The following is an 18097-nucleotide window of genomic DNA, read 5'->3' as shown; positions in this document are numbered from 1 at the left end:
GATAAAACCTCTGAAGGCAAGACCGGGTCAACTGCCGCCTCGACCTTTTGACTTTCGTCTGGTATGGATCCGGATGGTTCATCTTCAATGATAGGTGCTTCAGCCGACCACCTGAGCGGGTCAGCTGGATTTTGAACTAATGACGGACTTGGCAAGAGTTTTTATATCCAGGAGGAAGTCGTAACGGTGAAACCGGACGATCATCCAAAACTCTTTTAGCTTCGTCTAAGAAGGGACAATGGTGGACGGCATGATCGCCTTCGCATAGTTTACAAGGAAATCTACATTTCCCTTTTTGTCCTGGGGCTTCACTTTCACTAGTTGATGGTGTGCTTTCAACATGATCACCAGAGGTTGACGACACCGGGTTGTGCAAATGAGGAGACCAGTCCCTTAATATCCGAGGGATGCAAGGACAATCTCTGTGAAAGTGGTCTCCTTTGCAAATGACACATGGCGATTTAGGCCTGGTCGGTGCAGTGTGTGGATTTTCGTTAGACGACACTCGTTTTCCCCCATTCGCCTTTGGCTCCTTCTTCTTCTTCTCTTTCTTCTTCTTTTCCTTCTTCTCCTTAGGAACTTGACCTTTGGCTTTACCAGCCCCATCAAGCGAAGAGGAAGGAGGAGAGGAAGAATTAGAGGAAGTAGAAGGCTAGTGGGCAACTCTGGATTCGTCTAATTGCCGATTCGATTGTTCAGGAATAGTGGTGTTCTGAACGACAGAGGTTGAGAAGAGCCATACTGGCAAACCAATTGTCAGCCCTGGAAGCGACAATGTGGCCATATGGGACGCACCAACATCTCCCCAAGAGGAGAAGGGACTAGGATTTCCTCCAAGGGAATTCCTTGGTTGGTAGACTCCATTTTCTCAACCCAAGATCAACGTAGGAAAGGGTAATGAATATTCCGTTTAAAATAAATTTTTATATGCTTTGACACAACTTGTTTTTTCAGTTTCTAAGAGTCAAGAAAAAACAAAAGATGACTCTAGTCTCCTTCGATTTTTAATGAGCCTGAAGTGACAAGTGCTCAGATGGACCTTTTCCGTTAGGGAGTCTGAAAAGGAACGAAAGGGACTGCTCTGGAGGTCTAGGTAGAGGGAGTACCAAACCAATCGCAAAACTACAGAATACTTTTTACGGTACGCCAGTCAATCTTCCCGAATGCTGTGTTCAGTGCATTGCGATCGATAGGGCGGCAGACACGGCTTCCTATGGATAAAGGATTTAAGCCTATAGGGGTCTCCCAAAATATACTCGACGGTACGTGGGAGCACAAGTCCGTACTGGCACTTATCGTCTCAAAGTGGAGGAATCACCCAACCATCAGTGAGGACAACAGTTACCAGGCTTTACGATGCCGGAATACGTCTCTAGCCTAGACCTCTAAATGTTGTGCGTTAAGTTCCAAAGCGTTGTTAGATTCATTGAATTTATTTTAAGTTGATCTTGCTTATGAAGTTTGCCTTTTGGGTTCACCACGAGATGTAGATGTAATTCCTAAAATGCAATCTAAAGATGATAAACAAACTTTTATCTCTTTCCTGCAATGAAAATCCTAGCTACTAGGGGAAAAGAAAGACAAAATCTTTTCACAAAGAGCAAAGAGCACACTGTAGATGCACTTTCCTAAATCAAGCCAAACAGACTGTCTATATGCAAATGCACATGCATGTTTTTTTTTTTTTTCACTTTCTTAGTATTGATGCTAAAAAGAAAGTTGATGTACAAATCTGAATTTGCTTTCAAGCGACAAACACAAACAAACTTCTTTTCGAAATCAACAAATAGAGACGATTACGACACTACGATTTTGAAATGAATACTCGTTTTGACACTAGAAATTCACAAATTCAGACCAAAGGCAATAATAGAAGTATAATCGACCATCAACAGCAATTAAACTTTATCCTATGATCGAAATCGATACTTGCGACAGATCTAAATCAGAGGACGACAGTATGACTATTCTACTTTTGCAATGGAAAACTGTAAACGACTCAATAAACACACAAAAACATCTACAGTTCTTTTGTACAAAGGAGGCCGAATATCAGTAAGGAAAAGGGGTTTTAAACAGTCATATACTGATCACAGGCTGCAAAATTCAGAGACAAAACTGGAAAGAATGAAGCACAAGAACATTAGCTACACAGGGCTAGGCTGATCAGCGCACCTGTTACATAGAGAAACTGCATTGCAGCGCAGGTTGCCCTTTCGGGAAGTGCGTTAAAATGCAGGATCTCTTCACAGTACCTGCGCTGCCCCTAGAAACGAGAATTCTATCTGGGTTCTGGGTCACAGTTTGCAGTTTAGTCTTTGGTTTTTGGTCGAGTAAAAGCAATCAGTAATGCACAATCAGGGGTAGATCTAAGGAGGGTCTAAGAGCTATCACAAGGGCAATCAGATAGTCTGTGAATCAGCTGTTCAAATCATAAACAAATCCAGTGAATGGATTGAAGCAGGAGATTTCTACTTTGCATTTGTTATGGAAAATGCAGTTCGAATGCTACTTATAAGTTTATGAAACAAACAACAAGAGATATACAAACAAACTAATTAGACATTCTCCCCAGTGGAGTCGCCATTTTGTTACCGGGAAAAGTGTCTATTTAGAACTGCTCTATCCCACTAAGGTGTGACAGCTGCCTTAGAAACAAACAGAGAAAACTACTTTTGTATTTCCTTTATGAACTATAGATAGAGAGGAATAGAAAGAACCAACCTTTGTCTTGCGCTAATCCTTTGATCCAATCCCTCTCTTCTTTGACAGCTTCCAGCTACCTGCTCCCTTACTTGCCTAGCTTCACCAAGTACCTATAAGATCACAGAAGAAGAAAACTATACAAAGACATGGATCTATATTCATAAATAACTTAGGATCAGATTTAAGTTAACCATACAAATGTAACAAGCATCAATGATACAAAAAGCATGGAGGAGAAACTCAAATAGTTTTTATTGATAAACAAGAAGATCCAGGAGGAGTTACAACCAATGATTCCTGATGCAGCATCAACCTCCCAGCAAAGAAGCCCCTCTTCACCTCCAACAAAGCATAGATCACCCAATTTTCTGATGTTTGTCTCAAAACCAACAACAATTCCTTACAATGTGCAAAATTCCAGCCTCTGGATCTCTGGGATGAGGGATCCATATATAGATGTGTGTAAAGGGGGATGAGTCAGCTTGTGATTTGATTAGTGTCTTCTCTCTGTCAGTTCTTGCTTCCAGTTGGAGACTGAAGGCCTCTTACTCATCCTTGGTCGAATTCAGTGAGGCAAGTGTCATAGGAGAAGGTTCTGGAAGCTTCCATTGTCTCTCCACCTCGCAGAATGACACTGCCATTTGTCATTTCTCACCCAACGCACCCTCATAGTGCATTTAGGTGCGTTGCAACGCACCTAGCTAGTGGATTTAGGTGCTATGCAACGCACTTAGCTAGTGGAGCAGCTGAAATGATCCTGTTTTGACTTATTCTGAGCAGTTTCTGGTGGAGAACTTCTGGGAGAAGCTCTAATTTGTTGACCTTCTTCCTTTAGGGGTTAGAACAACACTTTTAGGGACTTAGGAGCCCTTGGTTTATGGACATTTCATGCTTGGAGTTGTAAGGCACAAAAATGTCTATAACACCTAGACTTAATGACCAAAATGATTCTTGCCCATTAAAAGATCAAACCTTGACTGGCGTGGACTTTAATAAACATTGATGAAAGGACCTAAGCCAACAGGTACAAGAAATGAGGGGAATGAATGATAAGGCCCTTCCGTCAGGTTATGGCATGCCCCTAGCGGAATGCATCTTAGTGAATGGAGCGAGACACCTAAAAATGAAATGTAGAAAGAGTTTTGATCTTTGATGGAGGACTGACAAGATCGACTCTAACAACTTCATTAGTGATGTAGGAGCATCCAGCACCCTTAGTCAAAAGTAGGAATCCAAAGCGAAGGAGGAGGAGGATGTGGACCACAGAGCAAAACAGGGAAAAATCTATTTTAAAACAGAGCTTAATTGATGGAAGCGATAAGTATCTAGAAGACTTTATCTGCCACATATGTATGCATATAGCAAGCTTTAGGGCTTTTGTTAGAAGGTTGATCAAATCCTTCAGTGATCCGATCCAATCTATCTTAGAGATTAATGAACCTTTGTGTTCTATAAATATATGTAATAAGACAGATAGGGAGATATAGAGTGATATAGATAGAAATTGTGTCAATAGAGTGTTGAATTGTAGTCAAGAGGGGAACTTGTGTTAAGGCTGAAATGCCTTAGATTTATAGCTATGTTGTGAATAATAGGAAAATGTATGTCTAGCGTGAAACTGTGCACCTGTTTGTGTTTCATATATATATATATATATATATATATATATATATATATATATATATATATATATATATATATATATATATGCGTTAATGTCTTTATTTCATATTCGTAAGTGTGTTGATTGACCATCGAACACAGTTGGATCGATGGCAATCCAATAAATATTGTTATATGTGGAGTCGCGGTGTGAACACAAGTGTGGTAGAGGAACTATCTTTAAAGTGAAAATTCTACCAAGTCAGCGATATCAAGCCAAGGAAGAACAGTGGAGAGAGAAGTTTCGGTGCTCAGCAATTGGATCTTAAAGATCAACAACTGGGATTAAGTCGCATTAGCAGATCCTATTATTAAAGTCATCGAAATGGCCTTTGAATTGTAGCAATAGCAATCATCCAATTAAGCATGGACCGTTGGATCAGGGTTAGGATCAATGGTCATGGATTAATCGCTAATTGCAAGTTGGGGAGTTCAAGAGATAGTGGTAGTGCAAATTGTCAACGGGCTGATAATGCGATATTGTCGATAAGCCGTTCGGCGATTGGAAGGATCAGAGATCGAAGGTTGGAGCGGTGCTATGGAATGGTGCGAAGTAGCGGACGCACTGATATTTATAGAGGTGGGCTTATAATATTTGAGATCTAGCCCAAGGGTTCCAGTAGGGTTTTTTCTTTGTAATTCCCTCCTTCCCATGCATTTCTGATGGTTGTATGGCTGCGGGTTTTTAAGCCTAAACGCATGTTTAAATGCTTCTAATAGTGTAAAGTCCCCAGTATGTTAAATGGTCCATGATTTTGAAGGCTTAAAGCCTGATGAATGCTTTCAATAAGGGTTGTGGTCCATAACTCCCAGGCCTCAAGATCGATTTTTTAAGGAAAATGGATTTTGGTTAACCCCAATATCTCATTTCCATCATTTGGTATTAGAGTAGGGAAAGTTTTCCTACTAGGAGAAGGATAAGGAGTGAAAGCGGAGGAGCAGGAGGTATAATGCTTTAAAGTATGGAGAGTTATGGTCTTACTATCACACAAATAACAACATCAGAAGGTGAGAATATTGCAAGAAACCTAGAGCATGGAGAGCTAATATGGTTCCAGAGGAGAGAACCTGAAGGATGCTAAAAGGTTGAGTGAGGAGAGCTTTGTGAGGTATCATGTAGCAGAAGGAGATTGTTACTGCAGTGTCTTGGTTGTAGGTCATAGAAGACCATGAAGGAAGTTCCACTAAAGAAGTGAAGTAGGTAGAATTGCTAAGGATAACGAGAAGCATATGACTAGGAGGTCATAAATTTTTGTCGCTTAGGAGTCTAATGCAGGAGAATCCAACACCTTTACTCAAAAGGAGGAATCCAAAGTGAAGAAGGAGGAGGACGTGGACCAGGGAGAAAAATAGGGAACAATCTTTTTTAAAACAGAGCTTAATTGATGGAAGCGATAAGTCTCTAAAATATTTTATTGCCACATATGTATGCATATAGCAAGCTTTAGGGCTTTTGTTAGAAGATTGATTGGATACTTCAGTGATCTAATCCAATGTATCTTAGATATTAATGAACCTGCATGTTCTATAAATATATGTAATAAGACAGATAGGGAGATACAAAGTGATATAGGTAGAAACTGTGTCAATAGAGTGTTGAAATGTAGTCGAGAGGGGAACCTGTGTTAAGGCTAACATGCCTTAGATTTGTAGCTATGCTGTGAATAATAGGAAAATGTGTGTATAGTGTGAAACTATGTGCTTGTGTGTGTTTTATATATATATATATATGGGTTAATGTCTTCATTTCCTGTTCGTAAGTGTGTTGATCGACCATCGAACTTGGTTGGATCGATAGCGATCTAATAAATATTGTTATATGTGGAGTCATGGTGTGGATGTAGGTGTGGTAGAGGAACTGGCTTTAAAGTGCAGATTCCATCAAGTCGGCGAGATCAAGCCAAGGAAGGACAATGAAGAGAGAGGTTTCGGCACTCAGCAACCGTTGGATCTTAAAGATGAACGATTGGGATTAAGTCACATTGGTGGATCCTATTACTAAATTCATCAGAATGGTCATTGAATTGTAGCTATAGTGATCATCCGTTTAATCATGGACCATTGGATCGGGGTTAGGATAAACAATCCATTGTTAAATTCATACTATAGGTATATGTTGGGTAACCCTGACATCAGTTTGGCTAATCATTTATATGCTAGGGGATCACTGCATCAATCAGCCCTTGTGTAGAGATTTTACTATGCAGAGTGACGTCGAAGTTCATATGTATGTGAATGTGGAAGTTTATGTTCATTGTTCTACATAGCATCATTTTACTTGTATTGGAAACAACATCCTTTTGTACATATTTGAGACCGTTAAATTTTCGTTTAAAAGAAATATGACCTATTTATGATGCAATTGTAATAATAATTATTTAATAAAACTTAATCTAATAACTATCATATGTTGTAGAAGCTATGTGAATGTGTTTTTATTCTCTTGAGGTCATGGAATGGTGTATATTTTGTTCATAAGAAGCATGTTTAGAGCACAAATGAATGTTCAAATTTCTTTGACTGTGTCCACGAAACTGTAACACTTCCACCCCACATTTACCCATTTTTTCAAACCCTCTAGATAAAGATGAAGCAAAGAACCACTAGGATAGGACCTCACCTCCAAGCTTCAGTTATGGAAGTGGAGCCAAAAAATGACAACTCAGAAGTATTCCTTAAGGTTTACAAGACACTCAAGGGCCAAAGAACCACCATAGGTGACCAAACCCTAAGTTGAAGCTTTTTTTCTTTGACCTAACACCTCAACTACATGCACAAGCCTACAAGGGTGTAGTTATGAGACTCCAACTACATGCACAAAATTCACACCATACGGCTGCAACCCAAATAGTCTAGTTCATAAGGTGTGGTCATGATATCTAAGCCACTTTTCTAGGCTAGCCTCAATAGCACTACCAAGAACTACTTGTAACTTCTCAAAATGATAAATGAAATAATGATGAAGCCATTCATAAAAACTTTAATAATGGTTTACTGAGAGCATGCCTAATCCTTAGTAGACATTTCGTTAAACACATGGGTAACATAAGAGTTACAAGTCATGGATGCATATCTTGTCATAAGGGTTTTTCATCCAGCTGATAATCATAAGAAGGTGTAATTTCCCCTCATATTAGCTACAATAACACTTATTAGTCCATGTATTTATTGTCTTGGTGGGGCCTCATGCACGTTCAACATTAGTTAACCAAAAAAATCCCTACACTACTAGCCCTTTCAACATTAGCCCGCGGAGCCTCAACCAATGTCTCACCCGAAGCAGTATGGGGGGATGCTGGAACCAAGTTTCTGCACCCTAAGATGGTCATGATGTTAGTTTATTCCTCTATTCTTGCTTTCACGTAGGTCACTTAAGTTCTAGGGCTCTATCTATCTAGCCCTTTATTCTGGCCTTGAGTACCTCCTTGAAGGGATATGATTGGCCTTCGTGCAACCCTAACATTCTGTTGATATACTTTCGTGCTGCTAACACAATGTATTGCATAGATTCCCATGTTATCCTAAGAATCTTACTTATCTTATTAGATAATCAAAGTTAGCACCACATAAATAGATATCCTTATTTGTGTTCAATTATCCAACATAGTTACATACATCTACGCATCACCTAAGTATTATAAATGGAATTCATACGTAATATGACAAGATGCAGTAACAGGAAGCAAAGATATAGAATTTGTAGAATACCTCTCTATATTGATATATTTAGATGATTACAGACTCTATCATCCCTATGCACAAAGTTGTAGGGGACCGCACACTCAGCTGCGGACTTCCACCTTAGGCCTCTACGCACTCAACTGCAGAGCATTTACCTATGCTACGACCCAAAACGTAGACTTCTTACTTCAAAGCTATGAATATATTACTCCCAAAAACTTATCTAAACTACTTAGAGCTTACTTACTTATCTCTTTTTTTACTCTCCCATGGTCCTCGGACCATGGGTAGATATTTTATAGCTAACTTTACTTTACAAAAATAAGGGCGGGCAACCCTTTATGACTCATGACACCTTTGTGCTCCGTGACCACAAAATGTGGAGACTTTACAACTTTATTACAAAATTCAAACCAAACGACGGGCTTTAACCCCCCAAAACTCTCGTTGGGGGATCCTATTCCCAACAATGTCCATCAACCATTCATATACTTATCTAATCATGAACAAGTCATAACTAGAGCACATTACAAATCCATGCTTATAACCAGCATATAACAATATTATTGACTATAATAGTAAAACCATAAAATCATCATGATAATAAGTACAAGTTCTCATATATTACAATAGGGAAAATATCTCATATCAACTTATTAAAAAACTAGCTAAGTTAGGGACTTCCATGTACCACCCAACCATAGATTAGGCTGAACCAAATATTTCTTTCATCCAATCAACCCTATACCATTTTCCAAACATGAATGTTGGATATCAAGACATAAATAACTAGGTTGTCCAAAATATTAAACCACCTCCACCCTTAGGCTACCATGATCTCGCCAAAACTAGTCAAGAAATCACGCAGCGAAAATGAACTTAGATGTCTTCAATTTTCTTCACCATTACGTTAAGGAATTTTCTTATCTCCACCCACCTGTCGAGGGATTCCTAGAGAAAACCATCTCCACCCCCAACCCTTTTTAATTTTTCTGAGACCACCTCACCCAGTTCCAAAATCTTGTGACATTACAAAGCTCAACCCTGAAATGAATCCCATCATACCATGGCTATCTAGGAAATGGCAAGGCAAGGTTGAAACCAATGTCAAAATAGGAAAAGCCCAAGTCAATAACTACGTTAAATGAACCAAATGAATAAATGCATTCACACCCCATCTACAAAATCACACATGAAACCTATTACCTACAAAATCCTCCTCTTGAAGATGCTTGATCCAACCTTCCTTGATTGTCATTTGCTTTTGTTGCCATTCCTTTGGCTTCCTTTCTCAAATTCTAAAGTGCTCCAAGAATGCTATATGTGTACAAGAGTATGAGAGAATAGAAGAGATCTCTAAGTCTGAACTAACAAAAGTTGGGAACTAATCCTCATAAACCTTTCTATAATTGAGGACTTTATCTTCTTCATTTTCCTCTATTTTCTCTTCAATTTTCTTTCTCATGCAAATTTTTGACCCTTCATCTCCCTTTTCTCTTATTTACCTTTATTTTCATCAATAAAAATCCAATTAATGCCTCTTTCCTTTGCCAATGTCATTTTTCCAATTTCCTTAAGCATAATAAACAACAAGTGATGCCCACTATAGATTTTTTTCCAACATTCAACTTGGAATACATGTCCCATGACCTTGATCTTATTTTTCCTTCATTATCCTTTCTTACATGAAATTTTAACCCACTTACATTAGCATTATGGCTAACAACGATACCTTTGGCATTTCCTCCAACACAACTACAATCTAGCCTCTAATTGTCATAAACCCCCACTTTATCTTCCAACTCTAAACCCACAAGACTTTGTATGAGGATCATAACACATTGTGGTAGTGGCTACAACCACCCTCCAAAATTTTGGCCTACACCAATTTTGGAGCCTCCATTGAAGAGTTTCACTTGATGACTGCACACACTCTGATTCAGTCCATGAGGTCATGTGAGTCTTTACATCTGCCTTGCTTGATTCATTGCATTCAAGTCTCTACATTGTGATGTCTAAGTCATGCTTGCGACCGTGTTCTTGTTATTCTCAAAGTATTCAGTTTGTACGTGCTTGTTGTATTCGCTATCAAAGCATCTGTCGCACTCACACATGGAGTCACATTCACTGTTGCACAAGCATCGTCTCAATCGATGAACGATCAATCATGAGTGTGTTGATGGTGCTGGACCTGGAAACATGTCAAGGGGATCTCCCCAGTAAGAACTCCCAATTAGACCTCAAACCATTTGGTGTAGGACTCCCAACAGTGGGTTGTAATGTAATGTATTGATCGTGATGTCGCACAGAGGCAAGTAAGATAAATCTATCACAAGCAAGGGTGTGACTGATGTAGTGAGTCAAGGAAGGTGTATGAAAGGTTCAAACACCTAAGGGGGCAATGAGGGTGAAGATGAGTTCCAGGTTGAAAGGGATCAGTCCCAACTCGGCTAGGAACACACAACACAAAAGGACATACACAACTTTCGGTGGAGCAGTCCACTCGGATGCAGCAATCACATCATACAAGGTAACGTAACACGTACAACACTCATGGATTAGTCTGAATGAGTGCAACAATTGTTATAGAAATATTCATCTGAAAGGTCTGTCTAGTGTCTAGCAGAGCAGTCGACACGAACAGGACAACATTAATAACATATACAACACGTTATCAACAAGATTCATATGTATTGGTAGAGCAGTCGACACGGATGGGACAAAATTAATAGCATATACAACACGTTATCAACAAGATTCATACGTATTAGGGGATTTACACAATGCATTATATTAGATATAATTTTTGGATTCAACTGCATTAAGTAAGTCATTCACGTATAACCATTTCCATGAGAGGTAGTCATAACTGATTTCTCATGATTTTTGAATAGTTCACTTAGCACTTATTACATCAGATGTTGCTCACAGAGGTGAAGAAGTGGGATTGAAACTAGTGAAATGAATCACAGAACATCAATCATCACTTTCGGGGCTTGCACCGATAACAAGGACTTCCTAGGAGGTGACCCATCCTAGATTGCCTCTAGGGATATGCACGCTTAATTGTGGAGATTTCCCCACAATCAAGCCCACTTAGCTTGCTACCCCATTTGCAAAACCTTAGCAAGTATTGTGCCTCATTAGCTATCCAAGAAGAGATCCCTTCACTCTTTATGAATTTAAGTATTAGGGGGTTTATGCAGTGCATTATATTAGATATCATTTTTTGGATTCAACTGTGTTAAGTAAGTCATCCACATATGACCATTTCCATGAGAGGTAGTCATAACTAACCAATTTATCATCATTTTTGCATAGTTCACTTACCACTCATTACATCAAGTGATGCTCATAGGGGTGAAAAAGTGGGATTGAAACTAGTGAAATGAATCACATAGCATCAATCATCACTTCCAAGGCTTGCACCTAGTAACCAGGACTTCCCGGGAGGTCACCCATCCCAAATCGCCTCTAGCTCAAGCGCACTTAACTCTGGATATTTCCCCACAATCAAGCCCACTTAGCTTGCTACCCCATTTGTAAAAACTTAGCAAGTATTGTGCCTCATGAACCATTCAAGAACAGATCCCTTCACTCTTTTTGAATTTAAGTATTAGGGGGTTTACGCATTGCATTATAATAGATATCATTTTTTGGATTCAACTGTGTTAACTAAGTCATTCACGTATGACCATTTCCATGAGAGGTAGTCATAACTGACTAATTTCTCATGATTTTTGAATAGTTCACTTAGAACTCATTGCATCGAGTGATGCTTACAAGGGTGAAGAAGTGGGATTGAAACTATTTAAATGAATCACATAGTGTCAATCATCACTTCTGGGGCTTGCGCCCGGTAACTAGGACCTCTAGGGAGGTCACCCATCCCAAATCGCCTCTGCCTCAAGCATGCTTAACTATGGATATTTCCCCACAATCAAAGCCACTTAGCTTGCTACCCCATTTGCAAAACCTTAGCAAGTATTGTGCCTCATGAACCATTCAAGAAGAGATTTCTTCACTCTTTTTGAATTTAAGTATTAGGGGGTTTATGAAGTGCATTATATTAGATATCTTTTTTGGGATACAATTTCATTAAGTAAGTCATTCACGTATGACCATTCCCATGAGAGGTAGTCATAACTGACTAATTTCTCTCGATTTTTGAATAGTTCACTTAGCACTTATTGCATCGGGTGATGCTCACATGGGTGAAGAAGTGGGATTGAAACTAGTTAAATGAATCACATAGCATCAATAATCAATTTCAAGGCTTGCACCACATAACTAGGAATTCCTGGGGGGTCACCCATCTGAGATTGCCTCTTGTTCAAGCATGCTAAAATGTGGACATTTCCCCACAATCAAGCCAACTTAGCTTGGTACCCGATTTGCAAAACCTTAGCAAGTATTGTGCCTCATGAACCATCCAAGAAGAGATCCCTTCACTCTCATCATAAATAGAAGCGAAAATATGTTTTTGTTGATTTACTTACTTGTTCATAGCCATGAAGAGAATTTTGCTAATTTACTTACATGTGTTCATGGTCACCATAGAAACATCATTGAATGAAATTTGTACTATGTATAAACTATTTTACATGCAATAGTTTTATATCTATCACCACATGGTGGATTGGAGTAGAAAGGAAAAGAAAATACATTTTACATGTCATAGTAGTAGATTCCTCACTTGGATGATTGAAGTAAAAGGGGGAAATATGAAGAAAAAAAAATTATTTTCAAATCATAATTCTTTGTAATTTTTTATAATTTTTTATTTATTTATATTATTCAATATTTTAAATTATTTTAGGAAATGTTTTATTATAATTTATGGTTGCGACCCCCAATGGGGGTGATAGTACTGTGAGCGAGAGGGCTTTGGGATCCCATCCCCTAGCCACATGGTAACCATGCAATTATTGACGCGGGAAGGTGGTGGGCTCTTAGCCCGAGGTAAGATGGTTCTAGAGAATGTCTTAATGCATATTATGTTCTAGCATAGGTATGATTGTTTTGAACTGTGGTGGTTGATGAGAAGAAGGGTTATGCATTTAGAGGGCAGTTACAGTTGCAGCTCAAAACGATAGCAAAATTCGAACGACTAGGGAGCTGACAAGCTAATCCCTCAAGGTGACATGATGATCCAGGTGGATAGTGGTGGCCACCTGCCAAGTCCACCTGGACCCCCACCATTGTTTCTCTTAGCATTTTCGGTTTCCTTGCACAACTTACTATTTTTAGCAGTTTTTCGGGTCCTGAACTTCTGCAGCCGTTTTGAGGCCCTAAACGACGTGTTTTTGGGAAATATGTGGGCAACATGGGTTCATGGACCGATGTTTCCCTTCCCAAAGTGGTAGTGCTTGGATAGATGTTTCTAACGAGCTATCATACACGTCAAACAGAGATCGTATGCCAAAGTTACGACCCTGAGAAGTTGATGTACCAACTTACCTAAAACGGGGCCCACAATTTGGCGTTTCATCTTCTAGGGTTAGGTTTTGGGATGTGAAGGGTTTTACATTGTTTCTCAACAATAAATAGGCCTTCGAGCCTCCTTGTAACACAATTCAAAATAGTTCAGAGGCATGTAGCCACCACATCTCTTCTCAGAGATAAACTACCATCGCCCTAGCTGGTTTATTTTCCATTACTGTTTGTAAGCATATTTCAATATTTTACATTAATGAAATGAAGTATTATTTTTGCTACATATCTATGTTTATGGTTATCTCTATAATTTGTTGTGTTCCTGTTTAAGTCTGGATCAGTGGTATCAGAGCGGTCTGCTTTTTCTTTGTTTTTCTTTGCATGTCCCCAACAAGGTCAGGATATAAGGAGTTAGGGCTTCAACTGGTCGAACCTTCGCAAGACCAGCCTCGCCAATCCCGACGGCCTCCCATGGCTGATGAGAACAAAGATGAGGGGGCAGGAGATCCTATCAAAATATTGCTCGAAGAAGCCCTCGAGTGACAATGGAACACGATGATGGACAGCTTTGCCCAGATCCTTCAGTGGCTACCCAGAGGTGACGCATTAGCTTCCAATAGCTACTCTAGAAATGCCACACCATTTAAGGTACAACTTAATTTTGAAATCCCCATATTCGAGGGTCAAATGGATTTAGATGTCGTAGATAAATGGTTAAATCTACTAGATGGGTATTTTTCTGTTCATGAATTTTCAAGTCAGGAAAATATTGTCTTCGCTCTTCTCAAAGCAGCCCCCGACGCCAAGGACTGGTGGGAAACCTACTACGAACAGAAGGATGAAAGTACAGGCTCACTGTTTTCAGCCACACCCACTTGGAATGACTTCCGGGATGCCATCAAGGAGCAGTACTACCCTGTCAAAAGCTATGAGCACAAATACATCAAATGGACCACACTGCGGCAAGGACGAGACCAAGATGTGCCGGAGTTCACAAACATTTTTCATACCCTTCGCACAAAATTGGCTATCAAAGATTCTAAGCTACATCTGGTACTAAAATACCGCGGATTCCTACACAGATACATCTAGGAAGAGATGGAGTTCTTGAATATCTCCTCACTCGGCACAACATACCGATACACTGTCAAAATCGAGCAAAATTTCAAATAGAAGAAGCAAGACTTTGGATCTGCGAATCCGAAGCCCAAAGGACAAAGCCAAGGTGGGGTGACTCAAGAAAACCCCTTGAAGCCACAAGAAAAGAACAACACCGTGAAGCCGAAGAAGGACACAGGAAAGTGGTGTGAGTTTCACAAGAGTCCCAGTCATAACATAAGTGAGTGTCAGAGCAAGCAATCGTTGGTGCCCGAGTTGAAGGCTTTTGAATCAGATGCATGTTCCGACCCTGAGCTAGAACTCGACAAGGGGAATGGAAAAGGGAAGTAGATCATTGATGCGGAACCCAGCACCACTATTGCCACCGCTAAGATTCAAAAGAATGAGCCTGAAGACCCGGAGGAGGGGGAGCACTTTTCCACTCATAAATGTGAGTGAAGGGTTGACCGCTACAATTCATTGTTGACAGTGGGAGCCAAAAGAACCTTGTTTCAGCAGAGGTCGTGAAGCGTTTGGGCCTACCAACTACACCACACCCACAACCATACAATATCGGGTGACTTCACGAAGGACGAGATCTCAAAGTTCGACAGCAGTGCCACCTTCCCTACAGCATCAAGCCCTTCACAGATGAGGTATTATGTGATGTTACACCTCTGGATGTTTGTGATGTACTATTAGGTCAACCATACTTGTGAAGGTGACATGTTGTGTATGAGCCAAGGCCTCGCGCTGCCGTTATTTCTTTGGATAATTCATTATATAGGATACCAGAGGTAGCCCCACCTACCGCCACCTCTTTGATCACTGCTAAGAAAGGTAGCAAGCTCATCTCCCAGACTAGGAAATTCATTTTCTGTTTGGTTCGCTCCCAAAGTAAGGGAAGACCGTTGCTACATCCATGACCCCCGCAAAGGGTTCCTCCATGCAGCATAGTAGCAAAGGGATATGATCATGACAAGACACAGGAACACCTTCTCCTCACCCATAGGCATACCACACAAGTTTTAGGTGGGCGACAAAGTTTGGTTACATCTGTAGAGAGAATGCCTTACCAGAACCCATCAGAAACTCAGGCGACCCCGACATGGTCCTTACACCAGCACCATGGCTATAGGAAAAATTGCTTTGAAGCACAACATTCCTCCATCTCTTGGCTTGCACTGAGTGTTCAATGTGGACCATCATCGACCTTGCTTCCCACCATTTCTGGACACATCAGAGATTACAGAACAGCTCACCAGAGACCCAACTCAGCAGAAGCTTCCTCATCTCAGTGAGGAACTCAATGCAATGGGGACCATCGCTTCCTAAGGGGGGAGGAATGATCCAGGCGGATATTGGTGGCCACTTGCCAAGTCCACCAAGACCTCCACCATTGTTTCCATTAGCATTTCGAGTTTCCTTAATTGTAGCATGATTTACTATTTTTAGCAGTTTTTTGGGTCCTGAACTTCTAGAGCTATTTTGAGGCCCTAAACGACGTTTTTTGGGAAATTTGGGGGTAATATGGGACCATGGACTAATGTTTCCCTTCCCAAAGTGGTATTTCTTGGATAGATCTTTCTAACGAGCTATCTTATGCATCAAACAGAGATCATATGCCAATGTTACGACCCGAGAAGTTGATGTACCAACTTACCCAAAACGAGGCCCAAAATTTGGCGTTTCATCTTATAGGGTTAGGTTTTGGGATGTGAAGAGTTTCACATTGTTTCTCAACAATAAATAGGCCTTCGAGCCTCATTGTAACACAATTCAGAATAGTTCAGAGGCATGTAGCCACCACATCTCTTCTTAGAGATAAGCTACCATCGCCCTAGCTGGTTTATTTTCCATTACTGTTTGTAAGCATATTTCAGTATTTTATATTAATGAAATGAAGTATTATTTCAGTTTCATATCTTTGTTTATGGTTATCTTTGTAATTTGTTGCATTCCTTTTTAAGTCCAGATCACGTGATGACTGGTACACTGTGCATATTTTCATTTGGAACCCAAGAGAGGAGGTGTCTAAGGTTTATTCTTTGTTAGGTGGTCAACTTCCTTTTGTGTGAATTCTCTTCCCTTAGTTAACACCTTTATTTAGAATCGGAGGCATCACCTAGGCCTAAGAGTGTGGGTAAGGTGTATCTCCATCCGCTGGTTCTTTTTGTCTGTGGCCAATTCTCTTTCTAGTATTTGTACTGTAGCAGTTGCTTGAGAGCTTAGCTGCTATAACTAGTTCCTTTTTGGCCTATGGGGGAAATATGTGTCAGTGCGGTTGTGGGTTCCTGGGTTAGGGAGATTGTCAGGCTTATCCAGGGTCCAAAACCCCTGTAAAGTGTATCTTGAGCCTACTATGCCAATGTCGGGGGGAATTAAGTCCTCTCCTTGTGTATGAGACTCATGTTTTGTGTGTGCTCTTTCTTGGGTGGGCTATAGGCTGTAGTAACAATTCTATCACTGTGGCTCTTGAAGTTTTTTCCATCTGTTAGGTTGACTCCTGGAGGTTGGGCAAGTCTTTGGTGTAGGATTATGGTATTTGTAAGGATAGATCAAGTTTCTACGTACTTTCACAGTGTCAGTTTTCTCTTATAGTGTTAGGGAGTCTGGGGGCGTCTAGCCCTGGGGTGGTGACATTGTTAAGTTGTGTCCCTCTCTTTGTGGTGTGTTGTGGAACAAAATTGGGGTGTGGGTGTATTAGGTTGGTTAGTTGGGTTGGTGTCTTGCTTTGGCAGAGGATTTCTCCTTGTGTGTAAACATCTCGCGACAAAGGGGTGGGAATCATGGAAATCACATTGTTGGTAGGGTAGAGTCTCTTCCTTCAGCGAGGACCACTCAACCAAACTAGATAGAGACGAAGAGATAGCACAAAACCCTACTCCCATTAAAAAATGTATGCAAAAGATTTCAAATATTATTGAAAAATCTATTGTTGAATCTCTCGATTATTTAGTGGCTTGTGTGGACTTTTGAAATACCATTGAAAAATTGATTGTTGAATCCCACAATTATTTAGTGGGTGACCCAGTTTGACATTACCTTATTACGCTTCCAATTTTAAATTATAGGATTCTTATAATGGTCATTGCAAGAAGGGTTAAATTTTTTCTTTCAAAGTCCATTTCAAGTGAATGGTTTAGTTTTCTAGAAAGGAGGAAGATTCAAAAGGTTATTGGGGTGGCAAAAGGAGGACAATAATAAATATTTAAAGCTAAAACCTATGGTAGTAAAGGTTGAATTATCAAAGGATTGACTTTAATTGGATTTGATGCTTATTCATTTTGGATTATGTGTTTCATTTGTGAATTTGTCATGAATTGTGTTACTACAATTTCTTTCTCAGTGTTGATTAGCAGATGCACTATTGCTTTCTTTCAGCCAAAGAGAGGATTAAATCAAAGTTGTCCTCTTTCTCCCATACCTTTTCTTATTGTAGTAGAAGGTTTGATTACCGACTTATTGGATGCTAAGATATTTAGTGCATTTAAATATATTAGAATTGGTAGCT

The sequence above is a fragment of the Pinus tabuliformis genome, chromosome 4_1 (assembly GCF_031772625.1).
Source record: "Pinus tabuliformis cultivar Carrire ecotype Pingquan chromosome 4_1, CPIR1, whole genome shotgun sequence".
NCBI lineage: Eukaryota > Viridiplantae > Streptophyta > Pinopsida > Pinales > Pinaceae > Pinus > Pinus tabuliformis.
The sequence above is the reverse complement of the archived record's forward strand: the minus strand, read 5'-3'. Positions refer to the sequence as shown.